A 16,820-nucleotide genomic window follows, 5' to 3' on the forward strand; every position below is an offset into this window, starting at 1 on the left:
AGCCCCGCCCTTGCTCCTACCCCATAGGACACCACTTCCATAAATTTTCAGGCTGAGCCAGAGACCGCATTCATTTTTTGTCCTCCTCACTCATAAGGACCATTTTGTATGAAGTTTCCTACCTTTTGGAACACATGGCGACTGGAGTCTTACGTGGGACATCTATGCGGATATTGGGATCGTCCTGTGGTGTCCAGAAGATCCAGGATGGCTCCAGTTGTCACCAAATGGCTGGCTAACACATGCATAGAAGATTGACAACTGTAATAACAGAAGCTCTGCCAATGGTGGGCAGTTGCACTAGGTCACATGCCCTGCTAAAAGCAGATGACCTCTAAAGCGTGCCCGCTGTTCCTGGGATCCAGGTAACCTTGCACATGCATTGATTGCTGTGTGGACGAGGTCCAGGATACGTGAGTATGTTTGCGTTGAGGTCAGCAGAAGGGACTAGATGCCATGCGGGCTGCTAGGGAGTAACTCCACTTGTTTTAGAAAAAAAAAATTAAATAAATAATAACCAAAATGAAAACATATGGAGATGTCTATGCTCTAATGTGCATTGTAGCATTTTTAATCAAAGTTTGCTGCAGTTGCTTTCTGTCCTGAATAGATCTCTGTTTGTTTTAGCAAGGTTTAATGAAATCACCTGTGTGGAGAAGTCTGCTGTGGTAGTATTCCTTTAGCAGTGGTCTAGGGGTTTTCTCTCACCTAGCAAACAAACAACTGTTACTTTGGGCCGGATTTAAAGAAACTGCAGCTTCAAACCTCTATGACGTGTTTCAGTTTCGCCGCGTTCAAATCAATTAACTGGCGCTGCGGCGAATTGGCGAGTAAAACAGCAATAATGAATTCCGCCGTCAGCGGGATTCACTTACGATCGCGGCTTCGCCAATTCGCAAACTTATGTCTTCGTGCTTATAGCAGTTTCACATAGCGATGTGGGCTAGTGGATTAGTGCACACATCACATGTCTGTAATTCATCTCCCTCTGCTGTAGGTTCGAGGCTTACCATCTCCACCTACTTTTTTTATTTTCTTTTTTTGTTTATATTGCTAAAATGTAACGGATTACATCATATATATTGCTAAATAATGTTACACTCAGAAGCGCTTGCAAGCTTACACCATTTTAAGTGTTTTTTTGATCTTGTCTGTGTGTCGAATCGATCTTATGAAGGAAAGTACCAAAGGCAAGTGACCAAACCCCTACCCTACTTCAGGGCAAGATGAAACCTCACAATTTTACCATGGTCTTCTTCCCACATTCCATACAATGTTTAGTTCTTTAGCTATATGTGCTTTTTAGCCTTAACACACTCCATTTTTTCCACCATACAGCTTTATTCTGCACAATAGCTAAGTGCTTTGCAACTTCACTGCAGTTCACAACGTCATGGGTTCAAATCACATCACTACACTTGGGATCTCTTTTCACTCTCATTTTTTTAAACAGTTTTTTTAAACTATCTTGAATTTGGGGGGGGAGGGGGGTGTCCTACCCAAATTTCAAGCACATCAATGGAAACAACACAATTTTGATTTTATGAGTGTGGTCCTAGTTTTATCGAGATGCAATTCTTTACATATTTACCATGGTTCTTACAATTTCTTGACCAATAAACATAGGTGTCTGATATTGGACTCTCTCCATATTTCAACAACACAGGCCCTCATAGTCCAACACTACATTTGCCTCACACCTCAACACAACACTGTCACATCCCTACTCTACATTACAACCCCTCACATCACCAGTACAAGCAGCATGCAAAGTGCAAAACTCCGGCCTTGGCAGCTTAATGGGCCATACACTAACAATTTGTCTAGACTTTTTCCTGTAGACTTAACCAAACCATATAATAGAAGCTCAAACCTCAACACTTTCAATTTGGATGCAATCAGGCAGGCCCTTGCACTACATAGAAAATGTCAATCGGAAGGATAAAGTCTTCTCTAAATCTTACAGTGTGGATGGCCCTTTTGTCTGTAGGCACCCACACAAAACAAAAAAACACATGTTCAATTCTAATGTATTTATTTATTTGAGAATGACAGCAGAAGGAGGGATGCAGCAAAAGAATATTGTCACTCTCCAGTCCGTGTGCCTTTACAGCGCCAGACCACGATCTTTGCTCCATGGCTACGGGATTCTGATGTCTTCCACAACTTCCGGCAGAGTTCAGAATCCATTCTGCACCTCTACCAGCTCATAGGGGACAGGCATGGCAAGGTTGCTGGGCAGCTTCCAAGCCACTTTCGAAGTTCCAGGGTGTTCATGTTGGTCATTGGCCATGTGCCTTACCAAATATCCACTGACCACAAAAGAAAATGAGTGGAGTCCATCAAGGTGGGTTTCTACCACCTACACCCGCAAGCAGTACCACTCCTGGAAAAATAAAACAAAGGATAAGACATTTCATTATGAAAATCACATCTTAATGCCTGTTTGCTTCATTCTGAACTTCATTTAATTTCGACATCACGAGTGAAATAACACATTTTATGCCAACTTACACAAACCAGAAATCATTAATGTAAACATTTGAATACACACCTGTGACGCCAGACAGCCCATCACCACAGGCTTCCCATGGTACGTGCCATGATTCCAAGATGTTGATGTTCTGGAAAATTACAACACCATAAGATACCAAGCAGCCGTTCATGTTATCAATAACTACACAGGTGGCATAGACACAAATAAACACCTGCCAGCTCTTCTCAGCCCTTTACACTATTCACAATACCAACATGTTTATGGTTAGAGGTGCATGTTTTTGCTCAAGTAACACAATTTTACCAATGTTGACTACACTTTATCTACAATGGCAAGTGTCATTGGCAGATGATAATCACCCTCTGTCTCCCTGTGAGTGGCACCTCTGCTAACTAGCTAATTAATACACATGCCCTATCTTGACCGGTTACAGTACTTACATGTAAAGTGGCTAGCAACCAGGGTATTCCGGGTGGCCATACCGGCAGCGGTGCTCCGCCGCCTGGGGGCCGCCGGCTGACGGACCTCTGGCTCCCTCTCCTCCGTCAGCTCCCAAGAATCATCCCGGGCAACGCACATGTTGTGCAACACGCAGCACGCCAGGATGATCTTGGAAGCCTTTGTAGGAGAGTACAGGAGTTCACCCCCAGGCCGGGCCAAGCAGAGAAACCGGGACTTGAGAAGACCTATGGTCAACTCAATGATACTCCGGCTTCTCCGCAAGGCCCTGTTGTAATTCCTCTCTGCTGGGCCCTGGGGGTACCTGATTGGAGCCATCAGCCACGTCAGCTGCGGGTAACCAGCATCCCCTGAAAAATAAGAAAAATATACATTAGTTCTTCCTATCATGTGACTTTAGATGACTCCTCAAAATGGGAGACAATTAGGCATTTTACTAAACAACCTGCTCGTCTGTTTGCAAAAAATCATATGAAACATCTCAACTCTGTCTAACTGCCTAAATCACTAATACAAATGGGAAAAAGGACACACAAAGTGGTGGGTTTCTCTTGCAAGTTACAACTTGGCCCCTATTTTGTTCCTATTACATTAGCCTAGGTCTTACTTCTGGAATATATCTGCAACTAGAGTGAGGAAACCAATATTGACTCACTTATGCAAAGTACTTTGGGGATATGGCAATACCATTGGAATCATTTGTAGGTTTTCTTTGGGTGGCTAGAGGACACCATTTACACATTGGTTAACCACCTTCATTGGACTCAAAGACAACTTTGCAAATCTTTCTTTTGTGAGCTGCTAAGCTGCTGATCTGGTTGTGTGTGAACAGCCTGACAACTAATAACACATCCATTTTAGGTAGGCTTTGCTTAAATCAGGGTGTACACCGATGTAGCTTATTCCTATGTCTATGTAATCTTACAGTTTATGTTGTTAAGACAAAATACTTTACCAATAAGCCACCCTTCGGGCATTTGTCCACTTTCAAACACCTCGTACAGAGTACTTGTTCTTAACATACTGGAATCATGGCACGACCCTGGGTGACCAGTGTTGACACTCATGATGCGCTGTTTGGCGTCACACACTAATTGGACGTTCACAGAGTGGTACTGCTTGCGGTTCCGGTATTCACTTTCGTGGCTCCTTGGGGGCCTAATGGCTATGTGGGTGCCATCGATTGCCCCTAGGATTTGCGGCATGTGTGCCCGCCGGTAGAAACCCAACTTGACTTCATTCCACTCATTTTCATTCTGTGGCCAGTGGATAAAATTGGGCACTATATCCACTATGGCATTAATGACCAACATGAACACCCTTGAAACTGTGGGCTGGCTAATGCCCATGATACTTCCCGAAGTGGCTTGGAAGCTGCCACGCCCTAAAATATACAAAGTGGCCAGCAATCTGGCCATGCCGGGCACCGCATGGCCGCGCTGTGTGTCCGGGTCAATTTTCTCTGCTATGAGCTGGTAGAGGTGTAGAATAGTTCCTCGCTCGAGCCGGAACTTCCTCCTGACATCAGAATCCCGCAGCTTGTCCAAATAGATCCTTGGAGCAAAAATGCGTGGCTGGCGAGGTAAGGGCACACGGACTGGAGGTGCTGCTGCTGGAGGTGCTGCTGCTGCTGCTGCTGCAGCTTCCCCACCTTCTGCTGCCTCCTGTGCCAGGGCCTCCTCAAACAAGGCACCAATAAATGCCAGCATTGCACCATCTAATGCGTCTGGGATATCGTCCTCCATTTTGAACGCGCAAATTCGCGAATGCGCAGATATATATAGAAACGGCCGCTAATTATCACACCTGTGAGCCAGCTATAAAAGGAGCACATGGCCAATATGGCTGCTGGATGTTATAGATCGATGTTTCTTATGTGCTAGCAAGACCCTGTGACCCACAACCTACATTATCTGGAGGTAAGACAATTGTATCTCTCTCTCCCAAAAAAAAGGAAGGAGACAATTTGTACTTATCTTGGGTGTGCTTAAGTTGTCTATGGTGAATCCCCTCCAACCCACAATAGCTTGGGAACCCCTCAAGTGTCTTTTAATCATTGGCAGTTGGCCCCATGTGCATGTGGTTTGGACATGTGTTTTCTCATGTTTGTTAAAGGTGTGCAGTCTAGATTTGGCATCTAAACCTGCCCCCTTACCTTCCCAGCTTCCAAAGACACCATTTTTGCTTTCCTGATAACTGTAATTTATTATGTGCACGTATGTAGGTCATGCGATTTCTCATGTATGTTTAATGTTTGCAGCCTCCTTTTGCCTATAAAGGATTACACCACCACCACCACCACCACTGTGTTTGTGACATTAGGTAAGTGTTTGGAGGGCCTCGTGTGATTTGTACCCCTATGCGTTTTCTTATGTGTTTTTTTTTTACATTTCTTTGCAGCCTCTTCTGCTCTTTAACACCACCACCACCACCACCACCACCACCACCACTGTGTTTGTGCCATTAGGTAAGTGTTTGGAGGGCCTCGTGTGATTTGTACCCCTATGAGTTTTCTTATGTGTTTTTTTTTTACATTTCTTTGCAGCCTCTTCTGCTCTTTGCCACCACCACCACCACCACCACCACCACTGTGTTTGTGCCATTAGGTAAGTGTTTGGAGGGCCTCGTGTGATTTGTACCCCTATGAGTTTTCTTATGTGTATTTTTTGTACATTTCTTTGCAGCCTCTTCTGCTCTTTGCCACCACCACCACCACCACCACCACCACCACTGTGTTTGTGCCATTAGGTAAGTGTTTGGAGGGCCTCGTGTGATTTGTACCCCTATGAGTTTTCTTATGTGTTTTTTTTTTACATTTCTTTGCAGCCTCTTCTGCTCTTTGCCACCACCACCACCACCACCACCACTGTGTTTGTGCCATTAGGTAAGTGTTTGGAGGGCCTCGTGTGATTTGTACCCCTATGAGTTTTCTTATGTGTATTTTTTGTACATTTCTTTGCAGCCTCTTCTGCTCTTTGCCACCACCACCACCACCACCACCACCACCACTGTGTTTGTGCCATTAGGTAAGTGTTTGGAGGGCCTCGTGTGATTTGTACCCCTATGAGTTTTCTTATGTGTATTTTTTGTACATTTCTTTGCAGCCTCTTCTGCTCTTTGCCACCACCACCACCACCACCACCACTGTGTTTGTGCCATTAGGTAAGTGTTTGGAGGGCCTCGTGTGATTTGTACCCCTATGAGTTTTCTTATGTGTTTTTTTTTTACATTTCTTTGCAGCCTCTTCTGCTCTTTGCCACCACCACCACCACCACCACCACTGTGTTTGTGCCATTAGGTAAGTGTTTGGAGGGCCTCGTGTGATTTGTACCCCTATGCGTTTTCTTATGTGTTTTTTTTGTACATTTCTTTGCAACCTCTTCTGCTTTTTTTGCCACCACCACCACCACCACCGTGTTTGTGCCATTAGGTAAGTGTTTGGAGGGCCTCGTGTGATTTGTACCCATATGCGTTTTCTTATGTGTTTTTTTTTTTTCCTTTTCTTTGCAGCCTCTTCTGCTCTTTGCCCACTACTACCACCACCACCACGACCAAGTCTGTTTGTGCCATTAGGTAAGTGTGTTCTGTAACTGTTCACTAATTATACTGTATATGAAGAGCAATCTGCAAATCCTGTTTTTTCTGTTTTCTCTTTTGTCATTTCAGATTTAGGAGTTTGGGGCTCTTTGCTGCTGCTGGACAGCCAGATTCTCTGCCCACCTCGTGCTCCCATGGCCCCACCCACTGGAAGGATGAGAAGGGCCAGGGGGGCCAGGGGGGCCAGGGGGGGCAGGGGGGGCAGGGGGGGCAGGGTGGGCAGATCGTCTGGCTCTGGTGTGAGGGAGGCTCCAGCTGTATCCATGAGGGAGTCCACCATCCCCATCCCGGAGGAGGAAGCCGGGGGAGGTGTTAACACACCAAGTGGACAAGCTGGCTCTTCTGACAGTAGTCCTGGAGCGGGTCCGTCCACCAGAGTCAGCTTGTCCACATTACCCCGGCTTCCCCGTTTCACCCACAATCAGTGCTGTGCCCTGGTCCACGCCTATATGGCCAGATATCAGGCGATACATGGGACCAGGGCCGCGTCTTACTCAGTAACAGAGAAGAACAGATTGTGGGATGAAATCCGGGATGCTGTAAATGCACTGGGTGAAGCACCTCGCCACCGTGACAGTGTGCGGAAGAAGGTCAACGACATCTGTGGGTCCGTTCGGAAGAAGCTAATTGCATGGGCTGCGGAGGGTCTTTATGACCGTCAAGGTCGGCTGGATGAACGTGCACGAAGTTCTCTCTGGGATTATCAATTACCTTTCTTGAACATCATAGGACCCGATACCATCTTTCCCAGAGAGGACTTAGATTCGGATGCTTTGCACCGAGGTAGGATATTATCTTGGATGTCAATTGTGTGAGTTGTTTGGAAAAGATTAACTACTATCCTATGTGTGACATTAAGAGAATGTGATACTTGCCCTTCCAATTGTCCTTTTTTTGTTTTCCCCAACCTGCAATTTGTTCATCTGTAGCACGGATCTCAGCCCCTCCACAGCCCATGCAGCTTGGCGAACCAGACGGACTCACAGGTGTTGACATCAGTGCTGACCCTCCTCCTGGTAGGTCCAATATCATACTGTGCCAAACAATGTAGATGTTTTTTTTTGGCCAAGATAGCTCATATTGCTATGTCCTTTACAGAAGATCCGCAGCAGGGAACACACCCAGTGCAGCTAGGCCTGGAGGAAGGTGTTGGTATGTCTAGTCAAATAATGTTTTTTTGAATCTTATTAACCCCATTAACACACATGTTTTTTCTTAGGAAAGAGTGTTGCCTTTTAGATGTTTACCCTGCAAAACACAGTTGACAGCATTAATGGGTGCCGTCATTAGTAGGCAGACCAAGCCTTCTTAACCTTTGGGAGGGTTTAGCAAGTGTCCTATGAGCCCAGGAAAGCACTTTTGAATGTTTGGCCTCAATGCTTCATTCATGAAGCTAGGAGGGCAATCTGGCCATAATCATTACTGACTAAGGTTATGTACTAAACATGTTTTTTTTTTTTTTTTTTTAAAAGAACATCAGGCCCCTCTTGACGTTGCAGCTGGAGTTGGATCAGGAGCTGGCGACGATTCTGCATCCAGTGCTGTGGTATGTGATATAAGGGAACAAGGTGCACATGTAACATTTCAATGGTAGCATTGATTTTGGACTAGATGTGGCTTACATTGTGTGTGTTAAATTAGTGCTATGACATTCTGACGATGCACCAGCACAACAAGAGTTCTATCTTGAACATCAGGGAATTATGTTATAATTTGGTGTGCCACTAATGTTCCAAAAACATCCAGGATCTTTAAAGTCCGGCCCGTCTTTGATTTTCCAGGTCCAAATTCATGGGTATCGTTTGGTTGGGTTGTCCTGTAGCCGATTGATGGCAAGATTTTAGACAACATACGTAGATGTATAAAGTCATTGGTGTAGTAACAGATTTACCAAAAGCATAAACAACCTACCACACCAGGGTTAATTGGGAACACCTTCATGTTGATTCTTTTTTGCCTTTGTCATATTAGTCACACCAATATAATATGTACCCATTATCAGAAGTGTTGCTAGCTTGGATAATCTTACAATGAACAAGTACTCATTAGAAGCACATCAAACTTTTCAACGTTCTGCTTGGGGTGTTAAGTTGTCAAACTAATCTGAAATATTTAGTCATGATGTTTGATAATGATTTGGTCTATTTCTTCTGCTTTCAGGTAGCCTTAGATGCAGAGGGATTGTCACCTACCCAACTTCGTCCATCTATGCTGGATGTAGCCGAGAGGCTGCTTGATGAGTATCAGGTCCAAAATGAGTTAAGGAGGCGTACTCAGCAATCTACTGAGGCAGTACGTCTGCTCGGGCTCATACAGGAATCTGTAGCAACAATGGTACAGGTTCACCAGGATATGTTACAGGTTCAACAGGATATGCGTAACAGCTTGGTAAGTTTAGCAGACCAGCATCAACGGGATCGGCAAAGTGTTGACACTCAGGTGCTGGCCACACGCCAATGCCTGTTTGGATCTGAAGATGCCCCATTGGCAGAGCCCTCCCAAACATCTCACTCACCTGCCACTGCAGGTTGTGGTAGTGGGAGGGTAATGCCAGTGTTGGCCACTTGTCAGGCAGCTGGGGATGGGACAATTCCTCCTGTAGCCACTCCTAGCACTTCACACTCCGTTCGGACTCCCACACCCCTCAATGAGCAATCCTCCTGCACAACCTCAATGCGCACTGGTTCCACAGTACCCCTTCCACCTGACTACATTCCCTCCACACCTTTATCACTTCACTCCTCCCCAGGCCGTTCTTCTTTTTTGTCACCAATGCGACATGTCGTTTGCCCCCGCACCGTGGACCACAACAACCAATCAACCACCACTCCCCACACATCTTCACAACCCTTGCACCACCAGCAGCATCAAATAGCCTTGGAGCAGCAACGATCCCATCTCATGGTAATGGCACACGTTGCCCAAATGCTTAGGCTGACCCCAGAGCAGATGACACTATTGGCCGAACATCTTCTGTCTGGGACATTTCCAACGTTCAACACCCTGCATCATCAGCAGCCTCAGACAGAAGATATGATCCTAATGGGCCACTTGAGCACAACTCTACAGTTAACCCCAGACCAGATGGAACTCTTGGCACACCATTTGATGGCAGGAAACTTAACAATGCTCACCACACTGCTTCAGGCACGACCACCAACTTGATTTTTTGTTTTTTTGTTTAATTTGGTTTAGTTTTGTTAATGATTTACATTGGCCAATTTTTTGGGCCATTTTTTTTTTTAATTTGAGGGTGGCACAATATGATTTATTATAGTGCTTCTTTTGGGGATGAAATAAAATTTTATGCAAAATGATTAGTTTGTGTTTGCTCTTTGGTTTTTTAGGAGTGTTGGTGGCCAAGTAATGGCCCTGGTTAATGTAGGCATTTATACACACGTGCTTCTCTATCTCCAAACATATGATTTCATGTAAATTTAGATAACTCAATGTTCACATAACGACCCAAGAAAAGGTCTCCCTTCAAATGTAGCTTCAAAACAAGTCTCAAGGCTAACATAAACCAAAGCCAACATACTAACAATTACAGACCACACCACTCAAGTAAACAAATACAACACAAAAGACATTCGATGTGTACACCAAAAAGAAAACTTGGGTAATAAAATAAATGTTTTAATAACACATGTGGGTGTCTACCAACTGTAGCGTACAAAAAATATATTACAATATATAATAGAATGAACTAAATTGCCAATGTAACATTTGTGTTGCAAAGAGCAACATACTTAAATTTAATTTAGATAAACATTTTAAACATTTTTTATGTTTTGACATCATTTTTTGGAAGGTTTTCACAAAAACAATTCTTTTTTGTAAACATTTGTGGTTTTTTCCGTTGCCATAAAAACAACAAGGCTTATTTGTAAACATTTGTGGTTTTGTCGGTTGCCATAAAAACAACAAGGCTTTTTTGTAAACATTTGTGGTTTTGTCCGTTGCCATAAAAACAACAAGGCTTTTTTGTAAACATTTGTGGTTTTGTCGGTTGCCATAAAAACAACAAGGCTTTTTTGTAAACATTTGTGGTTTTGTCCGTTGCCATAAAAACAACAAGGCTTATTTGTAAACATTTTTGGTTTTGTCGGTTGCCATAAAAACAACAAGGCTTTTTTGTAAACATTTGTGGTTTTGTCCGTTGCCATAAAAACAACAAGGCTTTTTTGTAAACATTTTTGGTTTTGTCGGTTGCCATAAAAACAACAAGGCTTTTTTGTAAACATTTGTGGTTTTGTCCGTTGCCATAAAAACAACAAGGCTTTTTTGTAAACATTTGTGGTTTTGTCGGTTGCCATAAAAACAACAAGGCTTTTTTGTAAACATTTGTGGTTTTGTCCGTTGCCATAAAAACAACAAGGCTTTTTTGTAAACATTTTTGGTTTTGTCGGTTGCCATAAAAACAACAAGGCTTTTTTGTAAACTTTTGTGGTTTTGTCCGTTGCCATAAAAACAACAAGGCTTATTTGTAAACATTTTTGGTTTTGTCGGTTGCCATAAAAACAACAAGGCTTTTTTGTAAACATTTTTGGTTTTGTCCGTTGCCATAAAAACAACAAGGCTTTTTTGTAAACATTTGTGGTTTTGTCCGTTGCCATAAAAACAACAAGGCTTATTTGTAAACATTTTTGGTTTTGTCCGTTGCCATAAAAACAACAAGGCTTTTTTGTAAACATTTTTGGTTTAGTTTGTTACCAAAAACAACAAGGCTTTTTTGTAAACATTTTTGGTTTTGTCGGTTGCCATAAAAACAACAAGGCTTTTTTGTAAACATTTGTGGTTTTGTCCGTTGCCATAAAAACAACAAGGCTTTTTTGTAAACATTTGTGGTTTTGTCGGTTGCCATAAAAACAACAAGGCTTTTTTGTAAACATTTGTGGTTTTGTCCGTTGCCATAAAAACAACAAGGCTTATTTGTAAACATTTTTGGTTTTGTCCGTTGCCATAAAAACAACAAGGCTTTTTTGTAAACATTTTTGGTTTAGTTTGTTACCAAAAACAACAAGGCTTTTTTGTAAACATTTTTGGTTTTGTCGGTTGCCATAAAAACAACAAGGCTTTTTTGTAAACATTTGTGGTTTTGTCCGTTGCCATAAAAACAACAAGGCTTTTTTGTAAACATTTGTGGTTTTGTCGGTTGCCATAAAAACAAAAAGGCTTTTTTGTAAACATTTGTGGTTTTGTCCGTTGCCATAAAAACAACAAGGCTTATTTGTAAACATTTTTGGTTTTGTCCGTTGCCATAAAAACAACAAGGCTTTTTTGTAAACATTTTTGGTTTAGTTTGTTACCAAAAACAACAAGGCTTTTTTGTAAACATTTTTGGTTTTGTCGGTTGCCATAAAAACAACAAGGCTTTTTTGTAAACATTTGTGGTTTTGTCCGTTGCCATAAAAACAACAAGGCTTTTTTGTAAACATTTTTTTTTTGGTTGCCAAAAACAAGGCTTTTTTTTTTTTTTTTGGTTTTTTTGGTTCCCAAAAAAAGGGTTTTTTTTAAATTTTTATATTTTTTTTGGTTGCCAAAAACAAGGCTTTTTTTGTTTTTTTTGGTTTTTTTGGTTCCCAAAAAAAGGGTTTTTTATAAATTTTTATATTTTTTTTGGTTGCCAAAAACAAGGCTTTTTTTTGTTTTTTTTTTTTTTTTTTTGGGTCCCAAAAAAAGGGTTTTTTATAAATTTTTATATTTTTTTTGGTTGCCAAAAACAAGGCTTTTTTTTTTTTTTTTTTTTTTTTGGGTCCCAAAAAAAGGGTTTTTTATAAATTTTTATATTTTTTTTGGTTGCCAAAAACAAGGCTTTTTTTTTTTTTTTTTTTTTTTTGGGTCCCAAAAAAAGGGTTTTTTATAAATTTTTATATTTTTTTTGGTTGCCAAAAACAAGGCTTTTTTTTTTTTTTTTTTTTTTTGGGTCCCAAAAAAAGGGTTTTTTTTTTAAACTGTTTTTGATTTTTTTGTTAGATTTTTGTTTATAATGGGCAACAATTACAAATGTGACATTTCTTTGTGTTGCAACGTGCAACATAAGTAAACAAACCACAAAAAAAAAATACTAGGATCTTTTTAAAGGTGTGACATTCCTAACGAATGGCTCCTTAGGGTCTGGATCCACGCCACAAAGGTGTTCCAAATATAGAATTCGGTCTCCGCACCACCTCATATAATCCAGGAGGACCTCGTAGGTGAGGTGGGTGTGCCCTGGGTAGAAAAAAACATGACAATTAGTTTTAGGCAAAATGATCCAAACAAGGATTGTAATTAATGTGCCTCAACAAATATGCTTAGGAGTCTATTGGTTGGCTTTTATCAACACTCTGAAGCAAATATGCTAAATTGCTGTTGTAAACCTTAAACTCAAACTTTCACAGCAAATTGTTCAAAAGGTTACATAAGATGGCTTGGAATGTTAGTAGCAGTTCCACCAAAGCTAAGTAAAATGCTTTTCTGCATGTAAACACAAGCAATCATTTTGAAGAATGTAAGGTGTTTTGGGTTCAATTGGTCAACACGATACATGTGCACACATTTATCTCTATCACCATTGGAATCTGTGGAGCGTTCTCTCTCACTCTTACTGTCTATAGATTGAACCTGACACATAGTAGAGACTCACCCTTAGGAATTTTGAGGGCCAGTTCTGGACGGAGCAGATGTGTCTGCTCCCCTGATCTCCTTTCCGCCATCCCAGCTGTGTTAAGAGAGAAGAAAAAGTTTATCAACAAATGGACTCACGCTAACTGTAGGTTACGCAGTCATGAAAACGCTCTAACACCCACTCATTACCCCTCCACATTTCCCTGAAAGTTTTATTTAGACATTGATATGGTGGTGATGCAGATTTGTACAGTGCAAGCGTCATTCTTCTGGGTGAAGCTTGTAGCGTTAAGGATACGTACTCCCTGCTTTTGTGCTGATTGTGTTTTTCTGATGTTTTTGGTGCCTCAGCCCTGCCTGTTCTAAGTGTTGGAAACATATCATTTTGGGAGGGCTGCGGAAAACTAATCAGGTTAGACTTACACTCTCTAGGTTTTTGGGGACAAGAGAAATAACAATCCTCCTTTTTACATGGCCCCTGTACACACCTCTAGGCACCTCCCTCCTGTTGTTTGACCCCACAGCAGGCAGCTTGCTATGGAGGCACATGAGATGAAGCCAAGCACCCTGTGCCTGTTCAGGCACTAGGCTGTGAGCCAGCCTTGCCCCCCTCCCTTCCAATGGTCTCAATGATTAGGAGTGACAGCATCAGGAGGCAATATTGGCATGCTGTCACCTCAGTTAAGGAGGAGGGGGAGTCTGTTCCAGACAAGTATTAGTGCAAAAATTTGGACCGTAAAAAATGGTCCCAGTAAGTCTTAGGGGGAATATGCACACCTATCACTTGGAATACTAATGCATAGAATGCATTCACATAAAGAACCCGCTGCCTTTAGAACAACTTGAAGCCTGAGCGGGGACATACACAGTTAGCATTTCTCCACTTACTAAGTAGACACATTACTGGAAAAGCACACAACTTACCATCATCAGGTTTTTTTGGGGCCCCTGAAGTGGATGGCGTGGCTGGCTCTGGAGAAACTGCACAAAAAGAACACAAATTGTGAACTGGAATGTGGTACATTACCGAGGAAGAGTATTTATGAAAGATTGACAAACACACATTTTCAGTGTTGACTAAATCAGGACATGATTAAATTACAATGTCCCCTAAAAATTTACAAGTACAAAGCACACCATTTCCAATGTAGAGAAACTAACACCAATTTAGAATAGGGTGGCTTGAGATAACTTACAAAAGATAACATGTCCTGTAAAGCTCCCCAAAACCACCTTTCAAACATGAAGGTTAAGCAAGAGTGTTTCATGACCAACCTTCCTGTCACATATAGCAAAACTACACTTGCTTTGACTCCAACTTAGATTATCCTAGATACACATCATCCTAGCACACACAATTCATGTGAGAATCTAATTTTAGGTACTTACAGACTAGTTCAGGGGAGCCTGGAGTGGGGGAGGATGGGGGAGACCCTACATGGGGGGATGGTGTCCCTTCATGGGGGGATGGCGTTGTATCTCCTAGAAACACAAAGACACAAATACAATCCTTGAACAAAAGCTATTTGATAAAGGCACACAGAAAGTAGTCTGGAAACATTGAAGGTAGTAGTTACAGTGGACTGGGTAAGCAGTGGCCCCTCTTCCCCAGTCCTCCACAACAAACATCCTCAATGTCAGCTGCTACAAAACCCCAATGTCAAAATATATATATTACAGCCCTTATATTTACCAGGACACATTGAACACACAAACACATGTAGAATACTTACTTCCCCTTTGAGGAGAGCCCAGGTCCTCATCCGAGTCGGACCAATTGGCCTCTTCTTGGCCAACAGTTTGTTCCTGGCCCGGATCCAGGCGACTTGGCCCTGCCTGAGGCTCCTCTCTTGCTGAAGTTACATCAACCACAAAAGAAAACAAAACAAACAATCATTCCTCCAAGTTCGACCTAATACACAACACACCAGCACATCCACATTACTTACAGGGGGCCTGAGAAGGCTGAGCCTCCACATCCTGATCACTGGTTTCTAAAATAAAAGAAAAACATTATATATTATTTATGGACACAAATAGGCAGTAACCTCTCATCATGCTAGCACCATACTCAATGCCCCTACAATTCAGAACATAGAAGTGCACTTACACCAATGAGATGCATTGACCATGTTTTAAAACAGGAGGGCACCATGCAAATTAAGCGGGCGCCTAAGGCCTCGCACCTACAGGGGCCTTGCGGCCAGTGGCGGAGCACCAACATTTCGAAGGGCGCAGTCAGGGAAATCTCCCAAGTAAAAGATTGCTTTCAATCCTCGGATCAAAAAGTTGCAGCAGTGTGCTGCAGTCCCTTCACTGCGTCTGCCAGGTGTCTGTTGTCCGCTGACACTTACTCCTCCTTCTCTGCCTGGGGATTGGCCGTCTGATCATGTTATCCTAAGATGTGGAGGAATCGGTAGGTGTGTACCTGCACCAGTAGGAAGTGACTGGCCGGTCAACTCACTCTGCTATCATCAGTTGTTGCTCTGGGAGGAGAGCTCCGCCCTGGACCCGGAACATACAGGTAACCAGGCCCAGACTTGATATTTTGCAGGCTGGTCATAGATTTGTTGTGTCCACTATGCAAAGTGGTTGAGTAGCCCCAGGGAAGTTGGAAGAGTCTGAAAATGGTTGGTGGAGGAGGAGGAGAAGAAGGCCCTGGGTGGCTGGGGGACAAGGAGAGGGCCCCTGGGGGTTTTCTAGAGGAGGAAAGATCCACAATGACGCCAGAGACAATTGCCAAGGAAGAGAGTGGAGCTGAGCAAGTCCTGCCTATCTGACATGAAAGCCAAACATGGTGTAGATGGAGCCCTTTGCCCTACACAATGACAGCACCAGAGGTGGAAGGTGAGTGGTAGCGGGTCTTTGACATTATAGAGCATATGGACTCTGTCCATTATTGGTAGTTTTGTTTGGAGTTGTCCTTTAGATGTTTAACTGTGTTGTTTTTGACCCGAGCTGTGAGGGACTGAGGTATGACAGCCCACTATGCTGAGACTTATAGTGCCCTAGAATGTTGAGGACTGAGGAATCCTTAGTCCCTAACAGAGGGCACTACAAGTCTTAGCATAGCAGGCAGTATTTCCTCATTCCCCTACAGAGAGGATTACAAGTCCAAGCAGGTAGCCTTCTGCAGTGGGACTTGTTGTGCCCTTGACTGTGGTGGACTGAGGAAGGGAAGTGTAAGAGGGTCTCTGTAAGCTCAGATGTATGGGGGAGCTTTGGGGAACACAGAGTTCCCTTTTACACCAGAGTCCCCAGCTTCCCCCCTCAAATAATGGTTCCCAAACTCTCCTTATATCAGAGTCTTCACACTTCCCTCTTACAGTGTAGTAAGTCTGGAGACTCCGATGTAAAGGGGGCTCTGTAAAATGTGATTAGAGATTAGAAATTTCTAACATTTTTATTTTCTACTTACGATCCACAATTTTCAGCTGCTCAAATGGCTCGCTGCCTCTGACTGCATATTGGAGTGTGGCCGTCCTCCTCCTCCCCTTCTTCACCAAAAGCACAAGAGGGTGCCGTCAGTCCGCTTTGGCTAGAAGCAGAAGAAAAAAAAAAAACATAAAAAATACGAATGTACATAGTAGTATTAAAGGTTGTGAAGAGACACTTGATGGAGGTAGGAAAGGTAGGAGCGAGAGGGAGGGGGGGGGGG

The sequence above is a fragment of the Pelophylax lessonae genome (assembly GCF_965119305.1).
Source record: "Pelophylax lessonae genome assembly, chromosome: 8".
Classification (NCBI taxonomy): Eukaryota; Metazoa; Chordata; class Amphibia; order Anura; family Ranidae; genus Pelophylax; species Pelophylax lessonae.